This window comes from Pan paniscus, chromosome 8 (genome assembly GCF_029289425.2).
Source record: "Pan paniscus chromosome 8, NHGRI_mPanPan1-v2.0_pri, whole genome shotgun sequence".
NCBI classification, from domain to species: Eukaryota; Metazoa; Chordata; class Mammalia; order Primates; family Hominidae; genus Pan; species Pan paniscus.
The window spans coordinates 89,863,360-89,888,612 of NC_073257.2; the positions used below are offsets into that span (position 1 = coordinate 89,863,360).

Consider the following 25,253-nt stretch of genomic DNA (forward strand, 5'->3'; position numbering starts at 1 on the left):
CCATGGCTGCTTCTAGGTGGTGTAGCAGGCAGGGAATGGGCAGGGAATGTAAAATAAAATACACAGCCTCTTGAGGGCTCATGCAGACAGATAGCTGGACCCTACAGAGTTCCTGATTCTGGGGTAGAACTCCAGAATTGTGCATTTTTAACAAGTTCCCAGGCGATGCCGATGTCACTCTTCTGGGCACCATACTTTGAGAATCACTACTCTAAGGAAACCTCACTTAAGTTTTGTGTCACACTTAGCTGGGGAGCATGGGGCACGCTGAGAAATAGTCCCCACCACAGCTGTACTCAGTGGGATCACCAAGTCCCACAAGGCTGAAATCAATGGGATTTTCAAATGAAAAACAGGATACTATGACTAAAAGGGAGGAGAGATGTTAGGCAGGAAAAAACACAGAGGTACACTGTGCCCCTCCCCAGGTAACATCTGAATGTTCGTGACATCTCCACCAGGTGGCCCCCTGGCTTAGGCTTGAGTTCCTCCAGTGACAGAAGAAGGCTCACCATTCCACCATACCCAATCTATTTGTGGATGCTCCGATAATTACTAAGTTCTGAGTCTTGTGATACAAGACTCAGAGTTACAATTCCCCTCTATGTAGCAACTCTTCAAATATTTGGGGGTAACTCTCAGGCTTCCTGGGGTCAGTGGGTTAAATCTCTCCAGCTGCTTCTGCAGCTCTTCATGAGACATGTGGAGGAGTCTCCTTGCAATCTTGAAGGAGCCCAAGATCTCTCTTTGTTGGGCAGGTGACACCTTTATTGCAAGCCTGGTATCTGACAGGCCCAGTGCTTCTTCTGGCAACACAGTAGCAAAAAAGGCAAACACTGTGCCTACTCTCATGGAGCATTAGTGAGTAATCAAAATGGAACTGTGTTCTACAGATAAGTTCTCTTCAGCATGCAACAGTGAGGCTATCACCTCCCTCATTCTAATTAACATGCTTCTATTAATGCAACCTGAGATGACATCAGGTTTCTCAGCAGCGACATCCTACCATTGACTTCTTACCATTCTTCAGAAATCTTTAGAAACATTTACAGTGCACCCAACCCTATGCTGGATGTCACAGGAGTGCAACAGAAGCAAGAGGCCTGGTCTCAGCCTCTTTAGAAGCCACTGTTAGTCTCACTGAAATGTTGGTTAACTGGCAACTGGACAAGATCTTCAGGTCCCAAAGGAGATCCTCAAGGAGTCATCGTCACTGATTCCAAATCCAGGGTCTCATTAGGAGCACATGGACCCTCTGCATCAGCAGAGCCTCTACTGGGGGCCAGGCCTCCAGACTGAGAAGTCTGGCCATTATATGTCTTGAACTTCCTCCAACTGCAGCAGACGGGGGCTCCCCGTGCCACCCCCTCTAAGGGGTTTCCTGAATGGTCAGCTCTAAGGCAGGAATCAGGAGAGAAGCTGAGAAGCATCAAAGAATAATGAGCTGGAAGGAGCCTTGGCAATTCCAAGTCCAACCTTCTCATTCCACAGAAGACCCTGGGCCCCAAGAAGTGAAGGGGTGGTTCGAGTGCCCACTGTTGACAGATGAATCCTGGGATCCAGCTCCTCTCTTGCCATGAAACCCCATTCCCTGCCCACCACACACCACCCAGAAACAGCCGTGAGTGAGGCAAGGGAGAGAGAAAAAAGCAGACACATTTTGCTCATGAACGAGCCCACTCAGGAGACACCGATGGAAAAGTGCTAGAAAATGCACTCTACAGATCATTAATCAATTGATGCAACTTAAGCAATTTATCAGGGGGAAAAACCTTTGTTGCCAATAATGGAAGCGCCTAAGACAGAACATTCTTCAGTGCCGGCTGGGCAACAGAAACAGCAGGCGGCCATAACTCAAAGCCCAGAAAGCTTTTGTTTTTAAACTTGCAATGCCAAGGAGGTGAGACAAGGGAGCCAATTCTCAGGGAGACAGGCCATGGGGAGCCAAATGCGTTCAGGTGATATACTGATCAGATGGTCCAGATTCAGTTATTCTCAGAGGAACGATGGCTCGTTAACCGAGCTGTTGACCACAGCTCTCCAGAAGAAGGGAAATGAGGGCTACGTGTTTTCAAAACCAGAGCTACACTCGATATGACACAAGAACTAGACATGCATGAGTGTGGAGCATCACAGTGAGTGGAAGGAAGCAAGACCCTTCTCTCCCAGACACCTTGATGTTGTGGGTTAGCCTTCATTAGAATAGGACTGATTCCTGGATGGGTGACATCATGAGCTAACACGTGTGTGCTGCTTACTACTTGCCAGACACAGTTTGCTATAGTTGGGATGTTTTTGCTCCAAATCACATGTTGAAATTCGATCCCCAGGGCTGGTGGTGGGGCCTGATGGAAGGTGTTTGGATCTTGGGAGTGGATCCCTCATGAATAGATTAATGCCCTCCCTGGGGGATGGTGGAGGGATAAGTGAGTTCTCACTCTCTTCTCGCAAGAGCTTTTTTTTAGAGGAGTGTGGCACCTCCTCCCTCCTCTCTCTCTTCCTCTCACCAGCGATCTCTGCACCCATAGGCTCCCTTTCACCTTCCACCATGGGTGGAAGCAGCCTGGAGCTCTCACCAGGAGCAGATGCTGGTGCCATTCTTCCTGCACAGCCTGCCAAACTGTGAGCCCAATAAACCTCTTTTCTTTATAAGTTATCCGGCCTTGGGCTTTCCTTTATAGCAACAGAAATGGACTAAGACACTGTGCCAAGCACTTTGTAAATATTAACTCCTCATAATAACACTGGGTGTGCTATGACTACCCCATTTTACATATGAGTCAACTTTGTCACAGAGAGGCTGAGGAACTTATCCAAGGTCACACAGCTAGTAGCACAGCCAGGTTAGGATTGAATCCAAGTAGCTCAGTTAGGAATGCCTGACTTCGCTGCTGTACCACCAACAGCCAGAAGAATAAGGAGTTGCTGCTGATGCTCCCAGCGTGCCCCCATAAATATACAGACTACTCTAGTACTCTGGTCTTCTAACCTGCCATTTGGGACCTGCCCAAGCTTTCCAATTTGAGGTGCTGTTCTCTGATATCACAAGAAAGTACCTCTATAAATTCTGGCCATGATAATATCTTTTCTTCCACTTGTTGATTACAGATCTCTGATGTACAGCCAAACTGCATTATTTGAGGTTTCTTAGCATATATAGAATTGACACATTGATATAATGTGTAATGGCCATTTACTTTTCCCCCCCCTTTTTTTTTACTTCCCCGTAATATAAAGAAGAGCTGCATTTGATCCTAAACTCGAGTGGCCACCTCTGTATACTAAATGAGCCCCAAGGATAATCTGCCCCATTCATCAACACTTTCTAGTTTGCACCATGTTGGTGACTAAGGGGACACCAGGGGAGCAGATATGATCTCTACTGGCAATGAATTCAGTCTCCTGGGAAGATTCGGTGCAAACGATAGTTGCAATAAAACATGGTGAGTGCTATTGTAGGACTGTGCCTAAATGCTTCAGGAACAAAAAGAAAGAGAACCCAGCTCTTGAGATAGCAGCAGAAAAAGAGGTTCAGCAGGGAGACGGGGTCAGATTGAACACAGCTAAGGAGGCTGTGCAGTGTTACAGGAGTTGGCGGGGGGGCGGTCTCTGGAAGGATCTAGGTAGGGGGATATTTTAGTTAGGAAAACCACCCCACCCTTCTACATGCATGGAGGGCAGGCTAGAGGGCAGCAGTGCTGGGAGAAAGACAACTAAGTAGGAGATGACGGGGCCAGGCATGGTGACTCACGCCTGTAATCCTAGCACTGTGGGAGGCCGAGGCAGATGGATCACCTGAGGTCAGGAGTTTGAGACCAGCCTGGCCAACATGGTGAAACCCGTCTCTACTAAAAATACAAAAAACTAGCCGGGCATGGTTGCAGGTGCCTGTAATCTCAGCTGCTCCGGAGGCTGAGGGGGGACAATCACTTGAACCTGGGAGGCGGAGGTTGCAGTGAGCCCAGATCCCGCCACTGCACTCCAGCCTAGGCAACAAGAGTGAAACTCCATCTCAAAATAATAATAATAAGAAGAAGAAGATGATGATGATGATGACGCATAGTCCAGGCAGGAGATGAAGGTTAAACTCAGGCAGAAGCACTGAGGATGGAAAAAGAGAATGGATTAAATAAAAAGAAATCAGAGGTAATAAAAATGAAGGTTTTTTCCCCTGTGTGGTTCACTTGGACTTCACATTCATTTGCCATAAAATTTTGCATCTGACTTGATCCTGACTGAAGCATCGTGGAGATCTGGTTTTTAGGTTAAGTTCAAACTTCTGGGAAACACAAGTCAGACCGGAAGATCAGAGTTTCCATGCAGATATGATCTCTACTGGCAATAAATTCAGTTTCTGGAAAACATTTGGTGCTATCAGTCCTGTTTGCTTTTGAGCAAATTATTTGCATTTTCTGAAACTCAGTCTCATCATTTGTAAAGTGAGAATTATGATATCTACCTCTGCATCTTATGGCATAAGCTAACTTGGGTGCCAATATTGTCTCATCCCTTTTCATCTTTTCTAATAATAATGATAACAACAGCAACCTCCAACATTTACTGGGCACCTAATATGTGCCAGGCACTATTCAACATGCACTAATTCATTTGATCCTCACAACCACCTTAGGAGATAGGTTCTATTATTGTCACCATTCTGCAAATAAAGAAACGGAGGCAGAAAGATGCAGTAACTTGCCAACTCCCCAGGCTGTGGCAGAGCAAAGATGTGAGCTCGCCTTCTCTCATAATTGCCTCAGCACTCGCCTACCCTGATGCACAGGAAGTCCAACGCCTCCTTTCTGGGCCCTCCCTCCTCCCCTGTATTGTCCAAGAATCCTGCTTCTTCAGTCCTGCTCCCTGGCACCAGATGGACAAAGAACAACTCCAGCCCTATGCTGCCATTGCTGGATGCTGCCACGCGGTGTCGCTATGGAAGGTGTAGCCTGCAATTGGCGCTGGTGGTCTGTTGATGCGATGTTCTTGCTGGTTCTGGTCCCTGTCCAAGCTACAATGGGGTCCCAAGCGGAGGCTCTGAGACTTCACTTCCTTTTTTTTTTTGAGACGGAGTCTCGCTCTGTTGCCCAGGGTGAAGTGCAGCGGTGCAATCTCTGCTTACTACAACCTCCACCTCCCAGGTTCAAGCGATTCTCCTGCCTCAGTCTCCCGAGTAGCTGGGATTACAGGCACGCACCAGCACGCCTGGCTAATTTTTTGTATTTTTAGTGGAGACAGGGTTTCCCCATGTTGCCAAGGCTGGTCTTGAACTCCTAGGCTCAAGTGATCCTCCCTCCTTGGCCTTACAAGCATCACAGAGCTTGCAAGATAGTGAAAAATTATCTGGCCAAGTTCCAAAAGAGGCCCAGAATCTAGAGAGGTTAGTAAAACAATTGGGCTTCTGTTGTTCCAAGTTTAGCTGCGCTTCTGGGCTTTGGTGGCCTCAAGATACTATGGGAAAAAAGTTGGCATCCAGGGCCCACCACGTGTCAGACCCAATATATGATCTGGCTTTGGGATGTGACCCCAGAATGCTGCACACTTGAAGTAAGAATAACAAGAAACAAACCAGTCCTCGCATAGATGAAAATGTGCTTCAAAAATCTGAGTGCTGGAGAAAACAACAAGGCCTGAACTTGAATTAAGGTAATCCTGTGTTGGTAGTGCTCCCAGTCACCTGGCAAAACGAATAAAGAACCTACTTTTAGAAGACAAGGGCACAGTATAGGCCTTAAATTATGTTTTCCAAGCACAATGTCTAACACAGAGTCAAGGATAACCAAGTACATGTGAAGATAAAATGCTATGGATGAGGCCAGGTGCCGTGGCTCACGCCTGTAATCCCAGCACTTTGGGAGGCTGAGGCGGACGGATCACGAGGTCAGGAGTTTGAGACCAGCCTGACTAACATGGCAAAACCCCATCTCTACTAAAAATACAAAAATTAGCCGGGCGTGGTGGGGGGCCCCTATAATTCCAGCTACTCAGAAAGCTGAGGCAGGAGAATCACTTGAGATCGTGCCACTGCACTCCAGCCTGGGCGACAGAGCGAAACTCCGTCTCAAAAAAAAAAAAAAAAAGATAAAAAAATGCTATGGATGAGAATAAACAGAAACAGCAAACAGACACACCCACAGGAACTGCAAATAATGGAATCATCAGCAGATACCATAAAATAAATAGGTCTGCTATGTTCAAGGAGATAAAAGTTTATTTAAACCATTTTGGCAGAAAACTGGAAATCATAAAAAGTGACATAACAGATATGTAAGGAAACTGTGAACCCTGAATATCTGAGATGGTCTCAATTAATTTAGAAAGTATATTTTGCCAAGATTGAGGACATGTGCCTGTGATACACCCTCAGGAGGTCCTGACAACATGTGCCCAAGGTGGTCAGAGCCCAGTTTGGTTTTATACATTCTAGGGAGACATGAGACATCAATCAACATAATGCAAGATGAACACAGGTTTGCTCTGGAAAGGTGGGACAACTTGAAGCAAAGATGGGAAGACTCGAAGCAGGGCAAGGTTTCCAGGTCATAGGTAAATAAGAGACAAATGGTTGCACTCTTCTGAGTTCCTGATTAGTCTCTCCAAAGGAGGCAATCAGATATACATTTATCTCAGTGAGCAGAGGGGTGACTTTGGGTAGAATGGGAGGCAGGTTGACTCTAAGCAGTTCTCAGCTTCACTTTTGCCTTTAACTTAGCAATTTGGGGGCCCCAAGATTTATTTTCCTTTCACAAAACCAAATAGATTTTTTAGAATTGAAAAATACAATACTATTAAAATTAAAAATTCAATAACTTTTTTTCTGCCTGATTTTATCTTTTTAACAGCTTTATTGAGGTATGGTTTACATACAGTAAAATCCACCTATTTAAAGTGCTTAGTTCAATGAGGCTGCCTATGCAGAGGACTTTTTGAAGGAGAGAAATTCTGAAATTATGAATCTAACAGTTTAAATTAGGAACGTAATTCATATAGACTACACCATTCCCAGCTACAATCCTCTTTCAGAGAGAGAAGCACCTTTGCTCTCCAGTCATTTACAATCCTTCAGAATGGAAGCAACTGGCTCCATGGTTCCAGGCTTTATTCCCCTTTGAAGTGTAAATTAGTAGTCTCAGAAAGAAAAATGGGAAGGTCTCTACTACAGAATGCAAGCATTTGGCCTGAGGTGGGGTGGGTGGGAGTTAGAAGATGATAAATCTTATTGCCCTTTGAATGGGAGCAGATGGCTTTAGTCCTAACACCCTCTAACCTTAACTCAGATATCAATAACATTTGCTCAGAAAGCCCTAATTGTGAAGAGACATGAAAATAATTGCTTCTTGACAGATCAAGATGCAGAGGATATGGTGAGACAGTCTTAACGCATATGTTTTATTGGTGTCCCTAAAGAAAAAAATAATGGGAACAGAGGCAAATGTGAATAAATCATTACTAAAGAGTGTCCAAAACTAATAAAAGGCCAAGCACAGTGGCTCAGGCCTGTAATTCCAGCACTTTGGGAGGTTGAGGCAGGTGGATCATGAGATCAGGAATCGAGACCAGCCTGGCCAATATGGTGAAACCCTGTCTCTACTAAAAATACAAAAATGAGCTGGGCATGGTGGCGCATGCCTGTAACCCCAGCTACTTGGGAGGCTGAGGCAGGAGAATTGCTAGAACCTGGGAGGTGGAGGTTGCAGTGGGCCGAGATCATACCACTGCACTCCAGCCTGGGCAACACTGCAAGACTCCGTCTCAGAAAAAAAAAAAAAAAACCCACTAATTAAAGACACAAAACCACGTGTTTAAGAAGCCAAATAAATCTCAAGGCAGAAAATTTTAAAAATAAATCAACATGTAGATACATTATAGTGAAACTGCAAAAAACCAAAGACAAAGAGAAACCTTAAAAGATGTCTTTACAGAGGCAGCAGTTAGAGTAACAGCTAAATTCTCAAAAGAAACAATGGAAGCTAGAAGACAGTAGAATGACCATCTCAATGCACTGAAAGAAAATTGTTGGGGTGATCAGACCCAACACCAAGTCGTGGGGGTACAAAGTCTGGCAGAGTCAAAGGATTGAGAAAAAGACAGTTTGAGAGGAAAAACCTGGGACCAGGGGGACATCACTAGTGTATGGAGGCTGCGAAGGCCCTGAGCTCTAGGAGCCCATGCTATTTATTGGTAATCCAACAAAGAAACAGGTGATGAGAATGTGGAGGTCAAAAGGGCATGTTGCATTAAGCACATGATTTACAGCTGTGATGGTTTAGCATTTGCTCTGCTACTTGAGATAATGGAGAGCAGATTCTTTTAACTCAAGATACAATCGATCCTGGGAGAGCAAGGAGCAAGAAGCCAGCAAGTCTAGACACATTCCAGAGCCTCGAGCCCTGGATTCTATCCAAGCCATGAGGGATTTTATGCCCTGGGTTTAAGTTATGGTGCATCAGGGTAGCCTTCTACCCTTTAGCACAGAGCTTGGTGTTCCAAAGGCCACAAGGGGCTTTAGACCCTGGACCCCGGACATATTCCAAGACTTTTTTATATTATGTCAGACATGCAAACCCTGCCTCAGCTTCTGTCAACACTCAGCTTTTCCCAACAGAAAATAACTGCTTATATTGTTTGGATATTTGTCCCACCCAGATCTCATATTGAATTGTGATGTCCAATGATGGAGGTGGGGCCTGGTGGGAGGTGTTTGTGTCATGGAGGCAGCTCCCTCGTGGCTTGGTGTTGTCTTCATGATAGTGAGTTCTCACAAGATCTGGTCATTTAAAACTGTGTGTCACTTCCCCCCAACTCTCTCTCTCTTGCTCCTGCTTTTACTATGTGAAGCGCTTGCTCCTGCTTCACCTTCCACCATCAGTAAAAGCTCCCTGAGGCCTCCCGAGAAGCAGATGCCAGTACTATGCTTCCTGTACAGCCTGAAGAATTGTAAGCCAATTAAACCTCCTTTCATATAAATACCTAGTCTCAAGTATTTCTTTATAAATGCAAAAACAGCCTAATATAGAAAATTGGTACCTAGCATGGGGCATTGCTATAAAGATACCTGGAAATGTGAAAGCAGCTTTGCAATTGGGTAATGAGCAGAGGTTTGAAGAGTTTGGAGAGCTCAAAAGAAGACAGGAAGATGAGGGGAAATTTGGAACTTCTTAGAGACTGGTTAAATAGTTGTGACCAAAATGCTGATAGTGATATGGACAGTGAAGTCCAGGCTGATGAGGTCTCAGATGGAAATCAGAAACTTATTGGGAACTGGAGCAAAGGTCACCCTTGTTATACTTCAGCAAAGATCTTGACTGCCTTCTGCTCTTGCCCTAGAGGTCTGTGGAAATTTGAAGTGATTATTGACAGTATCTGGCAGAAGAAATTTCTAAGCAGCAAAGTGTTCAAGATGTACCTGACTGCTTCTAACAGTCCACATTCAGATGCAGGAGCAAAGAAATAAAGTTGAAATTTATATATGAACAGGAAGCAGAACTTAAATGTTTGGAAAATTTGCAGCTGGACCATGTGACAAAGAAAGAAAAAGCTTTTTTGGGAGAGGAATTCAAGCAGGCTGTGGAATAACCACTTGTACAAGATATTTGTGTAACTAAATGGAGCCAAGTACCTTTATCTAAGACATGAGGAAAAGGCCATGACATTTTGAAGACAACCTTCATGCCTGTCCCTCCCTTCCCAGGTCCAGAGGCTTAGAAGGAAAGAATGGTTTCATGGGCCAGGCCCAGGGCCCAGTGGCCCTGCACAGCTTCAGGACACTGCTCCCCACATCCCAGCTGCTCCAGCTCCAACTGGCTCAAAAGGGCCCAGGTACAGCTCAGGCTGCCACTTTGGGGAATGCAAGCCATAAGCCTTGGTGGCTTTCATGTGATGTTAAACCTGTAGATGTGCAGAATGCAAGAGTGAAGAATGCTAGGCAGCCTCTGCCTAGATTTTAGAGGCTGTATGAGAATGCCCAGGTGCCCATGCAAAAACCTGATTCAGGGACAGAGTCCTTATAGAAAACCTCTACTAGGAAAGTACCAAGGGGAAATGTGAGGTTGGAGCCCCCACACGGAGTCCCCCCCACTGGGCCACTGCCTAGTGGAGCTGTGAAAAGGAGACCACCTTTCTCCAGACCCCAGAATGGCAGATCCACTGGCAGCTTGTACCCTGCACCTGCAAAAGCCACAAGCACTAAACTGAGAGCAGCCACAGGGGATGTACCCTGCAAAGCCACAGAGGTGGAGCTGCCCGAGGCCTAGGGAGCCCACCCCTTGCACCAGTGTCCCCTTGTTACAGGACATAGAGTCAAAAAAGTTTATTTTTGGAGCTTTAAGATTGAATGACTGCCCTGCTGGGTTTCAAACATGCATGGAGCCTGTAGCCCTTTCCTTTTGGCCAGTTTCTCCCTTTGGAATGGGAATGTTTATCCAATGCTTATACTCCCATTGTACCTTGGAGGTAACTTGTTTTTTATTTTAGAGGATCATAGGTGGAAGGGATTTGCTTTGTTTCAAATGAGACTTTGGACTTTTGAGTTAATGCTGGAATGAGTTAAGACTTTGGGGGACTGTTGGGAAGGCATGACTATATTTTGCAATGTGTAAAGGACATGAGTTTAGGAGGGGCCAGGGGTGGAATGATATAGTTTGGATATTTGTCCTTTCCCAAATCATGTTGGATTATGATCCCCAGTGCTGGAGGTGGGGCCTGGTGGAAGATGCTTGGATCATGGGGGTGTTTCCCTCATGGCTTGGTCCTGTCTTTGTGATAGTGAGTTCTCATGAAATCTGGTCATTTAAAAGTGTGTGGCACTTGGCCGGGCGCAGTGGCTCATGCCTGTAATCCCAACATTTTGAGAGACCAAGGTGGGCGGATCACCTGAGGTCAGGAGTTTGAGACCAGCCTGGCCAACATGGTGAAACCCTATCTCTACTAAAAATACAAAATTAGCCAGGCATGGTGGTGCACACCTCTGATCCCAGCTACTCAGGAGGCTGAGGCAGGAGAATCGCTTGAACCCGGGAGGCAGAGGTTGCAGTGAGCTGAGATCACGCCATTGCACTCCAGCCTGGGCAAAAAGAGTGAAACTGTCTAAAAAAAAAAAATGTGTGGCACCCCTGCTCACTCTCCATCTCCTGCTCCTGCTTCCTGCTTTCACCATATGAAGTGCCTGCTGCTGCTTCGCCTTCTACCATGAGTAAAAGCTTCCTGAGGCCTCCCCAGAAGCATATGCCTCTATGCTTCCTATACAGACTGCAGAACAGTGAGCCAACTGCACTTCTTTCCTTATAAATTACTCAGTCTCAGGTATTTCTTCATAGCAGTGCCAGAATGGCCTAATACACCTGTTAACATACAAATTTACAATTTCCTTTACCCAGGAAAAAAACTCACCAACAATAAATACAAACTAAAGACATATTCAACAGATAAAATCTGAGGGAGTTCACCACCAGTATACCAGTATTCATTCTTCAATATGGAGCCAAGAAAGTGATATGTGTGTGTGTGTGTATACATATATATTACTTACATATGAGTATATATATGTATGTATATGTGTATATATATGTATGTATGTGCCTGCATGTACATACTCACATCCATCAAGACATTATTATTTGCTTAATAAATACATACATATTAATATATTAATTACATATTAATATGTATTAAACACATGCATAATATATACATATTTATATAATATATAGACATAAATATTAAGCAAATAAAATAATAATAGTGTCTTGATGTATGTGAGCATCCACATGCATCTACACAAATACACACACACACATTTCTACATATTTACCCTTTCCAACGCTCTTCTTTCCTACACATCCAGGATTTATCAGGTGTATCAGGCCATTCTTCCATTGCTATAAAGACATACCTGAGACTGAGTAATTTGTAAGAAAAGAGGTTTAATTGGTTCATGGTTCTGCAGGCTGTACAGGAAGCATGACAGCTTCTGTTTCTGGGGAGGCCTAGGGAGCTTATACTTGTGGTGGAAGGCAAAGTGGGATCAGGCTATCTTATAAGAAGGGAGCAGGAGAAAGAGAGAGAAAAAAAGGAGGAATTGCTACACACTTCCAAACAACCAGATCACACGAGAACTCACTCATAATCACAAGAACAGCACCAAGGAAATGGTGCTAAACTATTTATGATGAATCAGCCCCCAGTCGCCTCCCACCGGGTGGCCCCACCTCCAAGAATAGGGATTACAATATAACATGAGATTTGGATGGGGACATAGATGCAAACCATATCATCAGGTGTCATTTCCTTTTAACCTAAAATGTTTATAGTTTGCAGACTTATGTAGTGCAAGTCTACTTACTGGACTAATTTCCTCAGCTTTTTCCTGTCTACAAATGTCTTTATTTTGCCTTTATTTTTGAAGTATGTATTTTGAATGCTTTGTTAAATTCTTTCAGCATTTTAAAGAAGCCATTACATTGTCTTCTGCATTTTTAATAAGAATTCAGCCATCATTCTTTCTTCTTGTTACCTTCTTAAATGTATTTGCCCCTTTTCTCTGATAGCACTTAAGATATTCTCTTTAGTATTGGTTTTCAGCAATTTGACCATGATGTGCTTTGGTATGGTTTTCTTTGTATTTATTCTGCTTGAGTTTTAATTTTTCTCTTTATGCATCGGTTTGGATTAATTTAATTAACCTATCTTCAAGTTTATGGATCTTCCCTTGTGCTCTATTCAGTCTGCTGCTAAGTCCTTCAAATGAATTTTTCATTTCAGTACTGGAATTCCCATTTTATTCTTTTGTAGAGTTTCAGATTTCCTGCCGAAATTTACAATCTGTTCACACATTTTGCTTGGCTTTTCCAGTGAATATTTTAACAGAGTTGTAATACTTATTTTAAAGTTTTTGTCGGCTGATTTCAACATCTGGGTCATTCCTCATTCTGTTTTTTTGTTGTTGTTGTTGTTGTTGTTTTTCTTTCTCTTGATTATTCATTACATCTTCCTGCTTTTTTTTTTTTAGACAGAGTCTCACTCTGCTGCCCAGGCTGGAGTGCAGTGGCACAATCTCTGCTCACTGCAACCTCCACCTCCCAGGTTCAAGCAATTCTCATGCCTCAGCCTCCCAAGTAGCTGGGATTACAGGTGTGCACCACCATGGCTGGCTAATTTTTGTATTTTTAGTAGAGATGGGCTTTCGCCATATTGGCCAGGCTGGTCTCAAACTCCTGACCTCAGGTGATCCACCCACCTCAGCCTCCCAAAGTGCTGGGATTACAGGCATGAACCACCGCACCCAGCCCTTCCTGCTTTTTATAAACATGTCTTCTCTATTTAGTTATGTGCACATTTAGAAAGAATTAGTGGGCAGGTGTGCCCTGAGCAAGTCTCTCTTAATTCTCCTTTCCCTGTACCTCCTGCTGCCAGGTTCTCAGTGAAGACTTAGGAAGAGTTGATGGGTGAATGGTCCTAGAGAAATCTCTTTACCCTCATTTCCTGTCCTTAGCCTTTACCAGGACAGGGCTATGAAGTTGGTGAAGACCCTGTAGATGAGAACTGGCATATAGATGTCATTTTGTATTTGGGACTTTGGGGGATTTTAATACATTTTGCCAGCTCATGCAAATTTGTTAAAAGTTCAGCTAGTTTCTCCTTGCATCTGCAAAAATTCCCATCTATAGTGGGTTCAATCTTCCATCCACCATACCCCTTTGAGGAAAGCAGCCTTGGGTCTCACTTTCCTAGCAAGGGCTCTTTGCACTCTGGAATTTAGTTTATTTCCACTTCTTTATCCTCAGCTTGGGTTTTTAACAACTATGCTTCTGTAGCTTATCCAGCTTACTCACATTATTTCAGTGAGAGCAATGATCTCTTGAAACTTTCTATATCCTAATTGGAGGTGGCAGTCTAAATGTTTTTCAAAAAGACTTATACATTTAAAATATGAAGAGAAAAGGTGAGAATAAAGTTTCTGACATCTGTAGACTATTAGATTATCCATCCCTTTCCATATCCAGGGACAATATTTAATGCTAACTTGACTCAGAGAAAATACCACCAGGTCATTTAGCTAGGTCTATATCCCTGCTGGGAAGGCCCAGGAAGGCTAATGCATCAAATGCCCACTGGAACAAAAACATCTTCTTTTAAAAAAATCACCTGTTTTAAAATGAAATTGGAGGAAAATGAAGCAAAAAAGAATTTACCCCTATTTCATCATACTGGATCTCTGTTTTCATTTAAAATGCTCTTTATCCTCATTTCAACATATTTCTACTTCTTAATCTGTGCTAGACTAGAACCAAATCCAGAAATCAGTTTTTCTAACAAATTTACTGAGTCTGAAGTGAGAGTTTGACTTTCTGCTCACCAACAAACTTGGGCACAGCCAGAATTTATGCTATTTCACATAAAGAAAAATAGGAGGGAAACGGCACTGACCTGAGAGGCCTCATGCAGCAACGATTCTCCTGAAGTGGGAGAGAAAGAGAATTAAAAAGATGAAACACACATCTTCTTTCCCCACAATGTTCAGTCAACTGCTCTAGGCCTTATTATGTAGAAGTGTACAATTGATAGATTCTGTAAGAAATTACCTAAAAATCTATACTTAATTGGTATCAAATAGTCTGAAATTTTCTGGTGACAAACCCTTCTTAAAATCTGATGAAGAGTCTAATGCAGGTAGCTTCAGTTGCAGGACACTTGAAACGCCCAGTGCCCTCCAGGGACAAATAGAACAATTAGGACTGCAAAAGGAGAACAAAAAGACATTTGTAGAACAGGTAAGTGGTACTTAGAAGGAAGGTCTAAAAGCAATCATCTAAGCTTCCACATTAAAGACTAGAAAGATAGATTAAACTGAAAATAAATAGAAGAAAAGAATAAAATCAAGGTGAGAATAAGAATAATGAAATAGAAAATGGATAACAGCAGAGATAACCCAATTAAAGCAAAAGCTGTATCTTTTAAAAGTATAATAAAATTGATAAACCTTTAGACTGCTCAAGAAAAAACAAAAATTACCAATATCAGAAGTTTAAAAGGAGACATAACTACAAGTCCTATGAACATTAAAATGATAGAAAGGAATAATATAAACAAACATATGCAAATATGTTTATGGATATAATGAAATTATCCATTTTTTCAAAGAAGCAAATTACAAAAATGACAGAAGAGATAATCTAAGTTATACTATATCTACGAAAGAAATAGAAATTGTAGTTTTAAAATGTTTTTTTCACAAAGAAAATACCAACACAGATCACTTCACTGGGAAGTTTATAAAATATTTAAGGAGAAAATAACACCAATATCACACTAACACTTTCAAAAAACAGATGGAGAGAATATTTCCTGTATCATTTTATGATGCCAGTATTAACCTGATAAGAAAAACAAAGTCATTACAAGAAAACTACAGGCTAATAGTATTTCTTATTAATATAAATCCTTAACAAAATATTAGCAAATCAAACATAGTAATATAGAAAAAGGATAATACATGTGACTTGGAGGGGGGCGGCGCTTATCCCAGAATGCAGAGTTGGTCTAATATTTGAAAAATTTGTGTAATTCGTGACATTAATAGGATAAAAGAGAAAAATCATAATCTTGAGAGATGTGAAAAAACTTAACAGAAATAGGTGTTTATAACATTAAAAAAAAAAACAAACCAAAAAAAACTCTTATCAGGCGCGGTGGCTCACCTGTAATCCCAGCACTTTGGGAGGCCAAGGTGGGAGGATCACTTGAGCCCAGAAGTTCAAGACCAGCCTGGGTAACATAGTGAAACCCCATCTCTATAAAAAATACAAAAATTAGCTGGATGTGGGCAGATGCCTATAGTCCCAGCTACTTGGAAGGCTGAGGTGGGAGCATCACTTGAAACCAGGAGGTGGAGGTTGCAGTGAACCAAGATTGCACCACTGCACTCCAGCCTGGGCGACAGAGGGCAGGTAGAAAGACGGCTACAACCCCACTGGCAATGGCCTACATAATGAGTTTCTCACAGCGTCCTCCCTTGACAGTTACAGTAAAGATGGAGCGAAGTCCTTGAAAGGAGATGTGCCTGCCTCTGAGGTGACTTCGAAAGACTCGACGTTCAGCCAGTTTAGTCCGATCTCTAGTGCTGAAGAGTGTGGTGACGACGAGAAGATCAAGGTGGATGACCCCCTGACAAGGAGGACGTGCAATCAAGCTTCAGGTCGAACGTGTTGACAGGGTCAGCTCCCCAGCAGGACTATGATAAGCTGAAGGCATTTGGAGGGGAAAACTCCAGTAAAACTGGACTCTCTCCATCAGGCAATATGGAGAAAAACAAAGTTGTTAAGAGAGAAGCAGAAGCCAATTCTATAAACCTGAGTGTTTATGAACCTTTTAAAGTCAGAAAAGCAGAGGATAAATTGAAGGAAAACTCTGACAACGTGCTGGAAAACAGAGTCCTGGATGGGAAGCTGAGCTCCGAGAAGAATGACACCTGCCTCCCCGGCACTGCGCCATCAAAGACAAAGTCATCCTCCAAGCTCTCATCCTGCAGCTCTGCCATCATGGCTCTCAGCGCTAAAAAGGCGGCTTCAGACTCCTGCAAAGAACCAGTGGCCAATTCGAGGGAATCCTCCCCATTACCAAAAGAAGTAAATGACAGCCAGGCGCGGTGGCTCACGCCTGTAATCCCAGCACTTTGGGAGGCCAAGGCGGGCGGATCATGAGGTCAGAAGTTCGAGACCAGCCTGACCAACATGGTGAAACCCTGTCTCTACTAAAAATGCAAAAATTAGTTGGGCATGGAGGTGCGCGCCTGTAATCCCAGCTATTTGGGAGGCTGGGGCAGGAGAATCGCTTGAACCTGGGAGGCAGAGGTTGCAGTGAGCCGAGATCACGCTACTGCACTCCAGCCTGGGTGACAGAGCAAGACTCTGTCTCAAAAAAAAAAAAGAAGAAGAAGAAGTAAACGACAGTCCGAGAGCCACCAACAAGTCTCCTGAATCCCAGAATCTCATAAACGGGACCAAAAAGACCATCCCTAAAGCAACCGGATAATCCCAGAAGCATCTCAAGTGAGAACAGCAGCAAGAGTTCCCCGTCCTCTCCTGCAGGGTCCGCACCAGCAATCTTCAAAGTCCGCATAAAAACCATTAAGATGTCTTCTGGGGAAATCAAGAGAACAGTGACCAGGGTATTGCCAGAAGTGGATCTTGACTCTGGGAAGAAATCTTCTGAGCAGACGGCGTCTGTGATGGCCTCTGTGACATTCCTTCTGTCATCTCCAGCATCAGCTGCCATCCTTTCCTCTCTCCTCAGGGCGCCTCTCCAGTCCACGGTCATGACCAATGCAGTTTCACCTGCAGAGCTCACCCCTAAACAGGTCACAATCAAGCCTGTGGCTACTGCTTTCCTCCCAGTGTCTGCTGTGAAGGAAAGTGAAGACGGCAGGATCCCGAGTCATTAATTTGAAGCTCGCTAACAACACCACAGTGAAAGCCACAGTCATATCTGCTGCCTCTGTCCAGAGCGCCAGCAGCGCCATCATTAAAGCCGCCAACGCCATCCAGCAGCAAACTGTCGTGGTGCCGGCACCCAGCCGGGCCAACGCCAAACTCGTGCCAAAGACTGTGCACCTTGCCAACATTAACCTTTTGCCTCAGGGTGCCCAGGCCACCTCTGAACTCCACCAAGTGCTAACCAAAGCTCAGCAACAAATAAAGCAGGCAATAATCAATGCAGCAGCCTCGCAACCCCCCAAAAAGTTGTCTCGAGTCCAGGTGGTGTCGTCCTTGCAGAGTTCTGTGGTGGAAGCTTTCAACAAGGTGCTGAGCAGTGTCAATCCAGTCCCTGTTTACATTCCAAACCTGAGTCCTCCCACCAATGCAGGGATCACGTTACCAACGCGTGGGTACAAGTGCTTGGAGTGTGGGGACTCCTTTGCAGTTGAAAAGAGTCTGACCCAGCACTACGACAGACAGAGCATGCGCATCGAAGTAACATGCAACCATGGTACAAAGAACCTCATTTTTTACAACAAATGCAGCCTCCTTTCCCATGCCCGTGGGCATAAGGAGAAAGGGGTGGTAATACAATGCTCCCACTTAATTTTAAAGCCAGTCCCAGCAGGTCAAATGATAGTTTCTCCATCAAGCAATACTTCCACTTCAACTTCCACTCTTCAGAGCCCTGTGGGAGCCGGCACACACACTGTCACAAAAATTCAGTCTGGCATAACTGGGACAGTCATATCGGCTCCTTTAAGCATTCCCATCACCCCAGCCATGCCCCTAGATGAAGACCCCTCCAAAGTGTGTAGACATAGTCTAAAATGTTTGGAGTGTAATGAAGTCTTCAGTATGAGACATCAATGGCTACACATTTCCAGCAGGCTGCAGATACGAGTGGACAAAAGACTTGCACTATCTGCCAGATGCTGCTTCCTAACCAGTGCAGTTACGCATCACACCAGAGAATCCATCAGCACAAATCTCTCTACACCTGCCCTGAGTGCGGGGCCATCTGCAGGTCAGTGCACTTCCAGACCCACGTCACCAAGAACTGTCTGCACTACATGAGGAGAGGTGGTTTTCGATGTGTGCATTGCAATGTTGTATACTCTGATGTGGCTGCCCTGCAGTCTCACATTCAAGGTTCTCACTGTGAAGTCTTCTACAAGTGTCCTATTTGTCCAATGGCATGTAAGTCCGCCCCAAGCACACATTCCCACACCTACACACAGCATCCTGGCATCAAGATAGGATAACCAGAAATAATATATAAGTGTTCCATGTGCGACACTGTGTTCACCCTGCAAACCTTGCTGTATCGCCACTTTGACCAACACATTGAAAACCAGAAGTTGCCTGTTTTCAAGTGTCCAGACTGTTATCCTTTATATGCACAGAAGCAACTTATGATGGACCATATCAAGTCTACGCATGGAACATTGAAAAGTATTGAAGGGCCTCCAAACTTGGGTATAAACTTGCCTTTGAGCATTAAGCCAGCAACTCAAAATTCAGCAAATCAGAACAAAGAGGACACCAAGTCCATGAATGGGAAAGAGAAATTGGAAAAGAAATCTCCATCTCCTGTGAAAAAATCAGTGGAAACCAAGAAAGTGGCCAGTCCTGGGTGGACGTGTTGGGAGTGTGACCGCCTGTTCATTCAGAGAGATGTGTACATATCCCACGTGAGGAAGGAGCAAGGGAAGCAAATGAAGAAACATCCCTGCCGCCAGTGTGACAAGCTCATCCCACAGCCTGTGCCAGCACAACCGGATCAAGCACAAAGGCATCAGGAAAGTGTATGCCTGCTCGCACTGCCCAGACTCCAGACGTACCTTTACCAAACGATTGATGCTAGAGAAGCACATCCAGCTGATGCACAGCATCAAGGACCCTGACCTGAAAGAAATGACAGATGCCACCAGTGAGGAGGAAACAGAAATAAAAGAAGACACCAAGTTCCCCAGTCCCAAGTGGAAGTTGGAAGAACCAGTTCTGGAGCTCAGGCCTTCCTGAGGAGCAATCACTCAACCACTGAAAAAGCTGAAAATCAATGTTTTTAAGGTTCTCAAGTGTGCCATGTGTGGCTTCACCACCGAAAACCTGCTTCAGTTCCACGAACACATCCCTCAGCACAAATCTGATAGTTCTTCCTACCAGTGCCAGGAGTGTGGCCTCTGGTACACGTCTCACGTCTCTCTGTCCAGGCACCTCTTCATTGTACACAAGTTAAAGGAACCTCAGCCAGTGTCCAAGCAAAATGGGGCTGGGGAAGATAACCAACAGGAGAACAAACCCAGCCACGAGGATGAATCCCCCAATGGCACCGTGTCAGACAGAAAGTGCAAAGTGTGCGTGAAAACTTTTGAAACTGAAGCTGCCTTAAATACTCACATGCGGATACATGGCATGGCCTTCATCAAATCCAAAAGGATGAGCTCAGCCAAGAAATAGCCAGAGAAGGTACATGAGGAAAATCCCTGTCCACATTGGAATAAAAAAGATATTTTTGTTACAAAAAGTTTGCAGTATAATAAACAGTACTGTCTAGGCTGTTGCAATATGTTCTCTTTCAACGTACCTTCCTTCACCTCATTGTATATATCCTCGATAAGTAGTAAAACAGTATTTGAGTTTAAAAGAGTTTGTATATATTTAAATGAATAACTTTTTATACTGTTTGTTACACATTTGTATCAATATTTAGTGGAAAACGATTTGAGTTGTTTTGGGTCAGAATTTTTCTTTTTGTATTGTTTCTTTAAAACAGAGTTCTTAGTAACAGGGGCAGCTCCTGAATTCAAATAAACCATTTTGTATGTTTGGATTTTGAAGGGGTTAACTAATTACAGGCTAAAATAATGCCTTTTTTAGTGTTTTTAATTTTTAGAATACACTACATAAATTGTAAGTAATTGTGGGTCTCAAAAACCCTAGGAACTTTTAAGTGTCTTAGCACTGCCTCGATGTGCCTGCCCTGAAGGAGTGAGCTCACATGTAAGACAACTGCACTCCAGTGTGGGCGTGCCTTTGTCTTCAGGCCATGCAAAGGGTGTTTAAAGCAGCCTTGCAGGTCGCTCCTTTCCCAGCCGTGGATAAAAACTGAAGCCAGGAATCTAATAAGGAATGCTGATTTCCTCAATTCCATATTGGGGCATGGGGAAGGCTGTTCTAAAGAAAAAAATGGGACTGGTTTTCTAGGCAGATCTGCAAGGCTGGCTTTAAAAGCACGAGGAGGGAAAGTAACGAAAGGGCTGGACTACTATAAAAGTTACAAATACGTAGTTAGACCAATAGATTTATATAGTCAGGTTTTTGTCATGTAATTTATTAACTATTACAGAAACACAACTAAGAATATCAAGTATTTCTCTGGCTCTTGACGAAAAAAAAGTCAGTTGACTTAACCCTTTGCTGTCAAAAGAGTTGGCATTGCCTGTTCTGGGTGCTACTGCCAAACGTTCTGATACTTAGAGTTGGGATGCACAACGTCAACCACTGACTTCTCAGTGCAGCCGCCTGTGTATTGCAATTGGCCGTTACCTTAAGCGCGGAGCCACCCGGGTTTAGTTCAGCCATTTCAAGAAGTATATTTAACGTCGGTAGTTCTGCTTTATTAAAATGCAGCAGAGGTACTCTTCCGTCCCTTCCGTTTATAGTTCTCTGAGAGAGTTCTATTTTTTGGTTTTGTTTCGTGTTTTCTTTTTTTTTTTTTTTTTGAGACAGAGTCTTGCTCTCTCTGTCGCCCAGGCTGGAGTGCAGTGGAGTGATCTTGGCTCACTGCAAGCTCTGCCTGCCGGGTTCACGCCATTCTCCTGCCTCACCTTCCCGAGTAGCTGGGACTACAGGCGCCCGCCACCACGCCCAGATAAGTTTTTTTTTGTTTTTTTTAGTAGAGACGGGGTTTCACCATTGTTGCAGGAAGTCAGGGAACCCAAACGGAGGGACCAGCTGAAGCCATGACAGAAGAACATGGATTATGAAGATTTTATGGACATTTATTAGTTCCCCAAATTAATACTTTTGTAATTTCTTAATGCCTGTCTTTACTGCAATCTCTAAACATAAATTGTAAAGATTTCATGGACACTTATCACTTCCCCAATCAATACCCTTGTGATTTCCTATGCCTGTCTTGTCTTTAATCTCTTAATCTTGTCAGCTGAGAAGGATGTATATCGTCTCAGGAACCTGTAATAATTGCGTTAACTACACAAATTGTACAGCATGTGTGTTTGAGCAATATGAAATGTGGGCACCCTGAAAAAAGAACAGGATAACAGCAATTGTTCAGGGAATAAGAGAGATAACCTTAAACTCTGACTGCCGGCGAGCCGGGCAGAACAGAGCCATATTTCTCTTCTTTCAAAAACAAATGGGAGAAATATCGCTGAATTCTTTTTCTCAGCATGGAACATCCCTGAGAAAGAGAATGCGCACCTAGGGGTAGGTCTCTGAACTGGCCCCCCCGGGGCGTACCTGTCTCTTATGGTCGAGATTGCAGAGGTGAAATAAACTCTAGTCTCCCATAGCGCTCCCAGTCTTATTAGGAAGAGGAAATTCCCGCCTAATAAATTTTGGTCAGACAGGTTGATCTCAAAACCCTGTCTCCTGATAAGATGTTATCAATGACAATGGTCCCGAAACTTCATTAGCAATTTTAATTTCGCCTCGGTCCTGTGGTCCTGTGGTCCTGTGATCTTGCCCTGCCTCCACTTGCCTTGTGACATTCTATTACCCTGTTAAGTACTTGATGTCTGCGACCCACACCTATTCGCACACCTCCCCTTTTGAAAATCCCTAATAAAAACTTGCTGGTTTTTGTGGCTTGTGGGGCAATCACGGATCCTACCAACGTGTGATGTCTCCCCCAGACAGCCAGCTTTAAAATTTCTCTCTTTTGTACTCTGTCCCTTTATTTCTCAAGCCAGCCAACGCTTAGGAAAATAGAAAAGAACCTACGTGATTATCGGGGCAGGTCCCCTGATACACCATGTTAGCCAGGATGGTCTCAATCTCCTGACCTCGTGATCTGCCCACCTCAGCCTCCCAAAGTGCTGGGATTACAGGTGTGAGCCACCATGCCCAGGCTTGTTTTGTGTTTTATTTTGCATTTCATATCTTACATTTATCCCTGAACATGTTTTGTACTTTTTTTTTTTTGTTAAGAAAAGGAATTCTTTTGTGTATATATAGATACTTGCATGATCTACTGTAGTCAACGTTCGGTTCCTCGAAAGGTCTTGCTGCTGTCAGGTGTTATGCACTCCATCCATCATAACTGTGTGAAACACATTTCATATGTAAATAAACGTGGGACATTTGGCCCTTGTGCTTCTGTGAGAGAGTTATTGATTGTGAGTCTCTGACATCTTTGTGAAGTTTGGAAAGTGACTAATTGCAGGGACAAGCTACAGGATGTTGCAGAATCCTTCCCACTCAGAAGAATGGCATGTTCTTTCTCATTAGTAATCAGCTATTTTGTCACTTTCTCATTGACTCCATCAGTACATCGGTACAATCCAAGGGTGTGAATTTCAGCTTGAAATTCCATTGCTGTTACTTGTTATGTTTGTATTGCTGTAAATTGTATTCATAGCACTTTCATATGTTTCTGCATTTGAACCTTGCAATAAGCCTGTGTGGTAGGCCACATAGGTCCAAATAACCTAGTTTTACAGTTGAGGAAGCTGAGCTCAGATTCAGTTCTTTGCTGAAGCCCTCATAGCTGGTAAGTGGCTTTGCATATTAGAACCCAAATATTTTGCTCTCTAAATCTAATGCTCGCTCTATGTGGTTATGTACATATTGACAAATATTCATTTATTCAACAAATAAAAAGTATGTACAAAGCATGAAAAAAATAAAAAATAAAAACAACAACAATAAACTATAGCTTCTGATCTGAACGGAAAACTAAGCTGATGGAGGAAAGAGAGTTTCTTAAAAATGGCAGAGGAGATTCCAAAAAAAAGTAATTCTAGTCACTCAAGAGACCAAAAGACCTCATGATCACTTATGATACTAAACACTTATGATAGTCACTTATGATACTAAACACTCAAGGTAAGAGGCAAAATTTGTAGATAAAAGTCTTTGTGAAGATCATGAGACACATATATTAGAAGCAAAGAACAACAAAGAGTCAAGTGGCAATAAGTTACTTGATATTCTTAATCCACCAGGCACGCAAATTGAGAAAGAGCAAATTACTGGGCAAGTTGAGAAGAATGCTACCAACCCTAAACCCCAGTTAAGTCACTCCTCTCGACTGTCCCCTGACTTAACTAGAGACACTGATGAAGCTGCTTTTGAGCCAGATTATAATGAAAGTGACAGTGGAAGTTACGTATCTGTAAAAGATGAGGAAACTTCAGGAAACACTTCTAAGGTCCTGAAAGATAAGATAATGGAGAAAGCAGGAGAAAGCAAAAGAAAGCCTGGACACAGTTGGCCAGGTAGGCATAGGAGGAGCCAGAGTCCAGGCAGAAGTCAGAGCCCTTCTGGAGGCCAGACTTGAGGCCATAGCAGCAGGGCCAGTTCCGCAGAAAGTTAGAATAGCAGGAAGAATAAGAAAAAGTAGGAAAAGGAAAAGCACAAGAAACATTAAAAAAACCATACATGTAGGTACTGCAGGGGAATTGGAAAAAAGCCAAAAAACACAGACATAAGAAAAGGAAGTCAAAGAAGAGCAAAAGAGAAAGAGAAAGAGAAAGATAACAAAAAGTGAAATCTGTCACCATGTAAAAGGACAGATTTTTTAAATGGACTTAATGGGTAAGTCATCTGTATTCAATTTTGTTATTATGTAAAGAGATTTAGGTCTTGTAAATAATAACATGGAAGACTCTGTGCTGCACTTAAAATATTGCTGCTTGATTATTGGATTTTTACATCAGAGGTTGATGCAGTTTGGATATTTGTCCCCACCCCAATCTCATGTTGAAATAAAATCCCCAGTGTTGGAAGTCAGGCCTGGTGGGAGGTGTCTGGGTCATGGAGGTGGATCCCTCATAGCTTGGTGCTTTCTCTGCAAAATCTGGTTGTTTAAAGTGTGTGGCACCTCCCCTACTCTCTCTTGCTTCTACTCCCACCATGTGAGACACATGCTCCTGCTTCACCTTTCACCATGATTGTAAGCTTCCTGAGACCTCCCCAGAAGCAGATGCCAGTGCTATGCTTCCTGTACAGTCTGAAGAACTATAAGCCAATTAAACCATTTTTCTTTATAAATTAACCAGTCTCAGGTATTTTTATAGAAATACAAGAATTGCTTAATACAGAAAATTGGTACCAAGGAGTGGGACATTGCTATGAAGATACCTGGAAATGTGGAAGCAGCTTTGGAACTAGGTAATGGGCAGAGGTTGGAAAAGTTTGGAGAGCTCAGAAGAAGAGAGAAAGATGAGAGAAAATTTGGAACTTTATTTAAAGACTGGTTAAATACTTGTGACCAAAACGGTGATAGTGATATGAACAGTGAAGTCCAGGCTGATGAGGTATCAGATGGAAATGACAAACTTATTGGGAAATGGAACAAATGTCACCTTTGTTATGCCTTAGCAGAGAACTTAGCAGTATTGTGTCCATGCGCTAGGGATCTATGCAAGTTTGAATGTCAAAGTGATGATCTACGTTATCTGGCAGAAGAAATTTCTGAGCACCAAAGTGTTTAAGAAGTGGCATGGCTGCCTCTAACAACATAAGCTCAGATGTGGGAGCAAAGGAATGACTTAAAGTTGGAACTTATATTTAAAGAGGAAGCAGAGCATAATA

General features: G+C 43.4%; 2 pseudogenes; both read left to right on the top strand.

Moving 5' to 3' along the window:
* Window positions 1-2,094: 2,094 nt before the first annotated feature.
* Window positions 2,095-19,931, top strand: LOC100979111 (zinc finger protein 532-like; annotated as a pseudogene).
* Window positions 19,932-20,257: 326 nt separating this feature from the next.
* On the top strand, window positions 20,258-24,627 carry LOC100979448 (E3 ubiquitin-protein ligase RBBP6-like; annotated as a pseudogene).
* The last annotated feature ends 626 nt before the right edge of the window (window positions 24,628-25,253 follow it).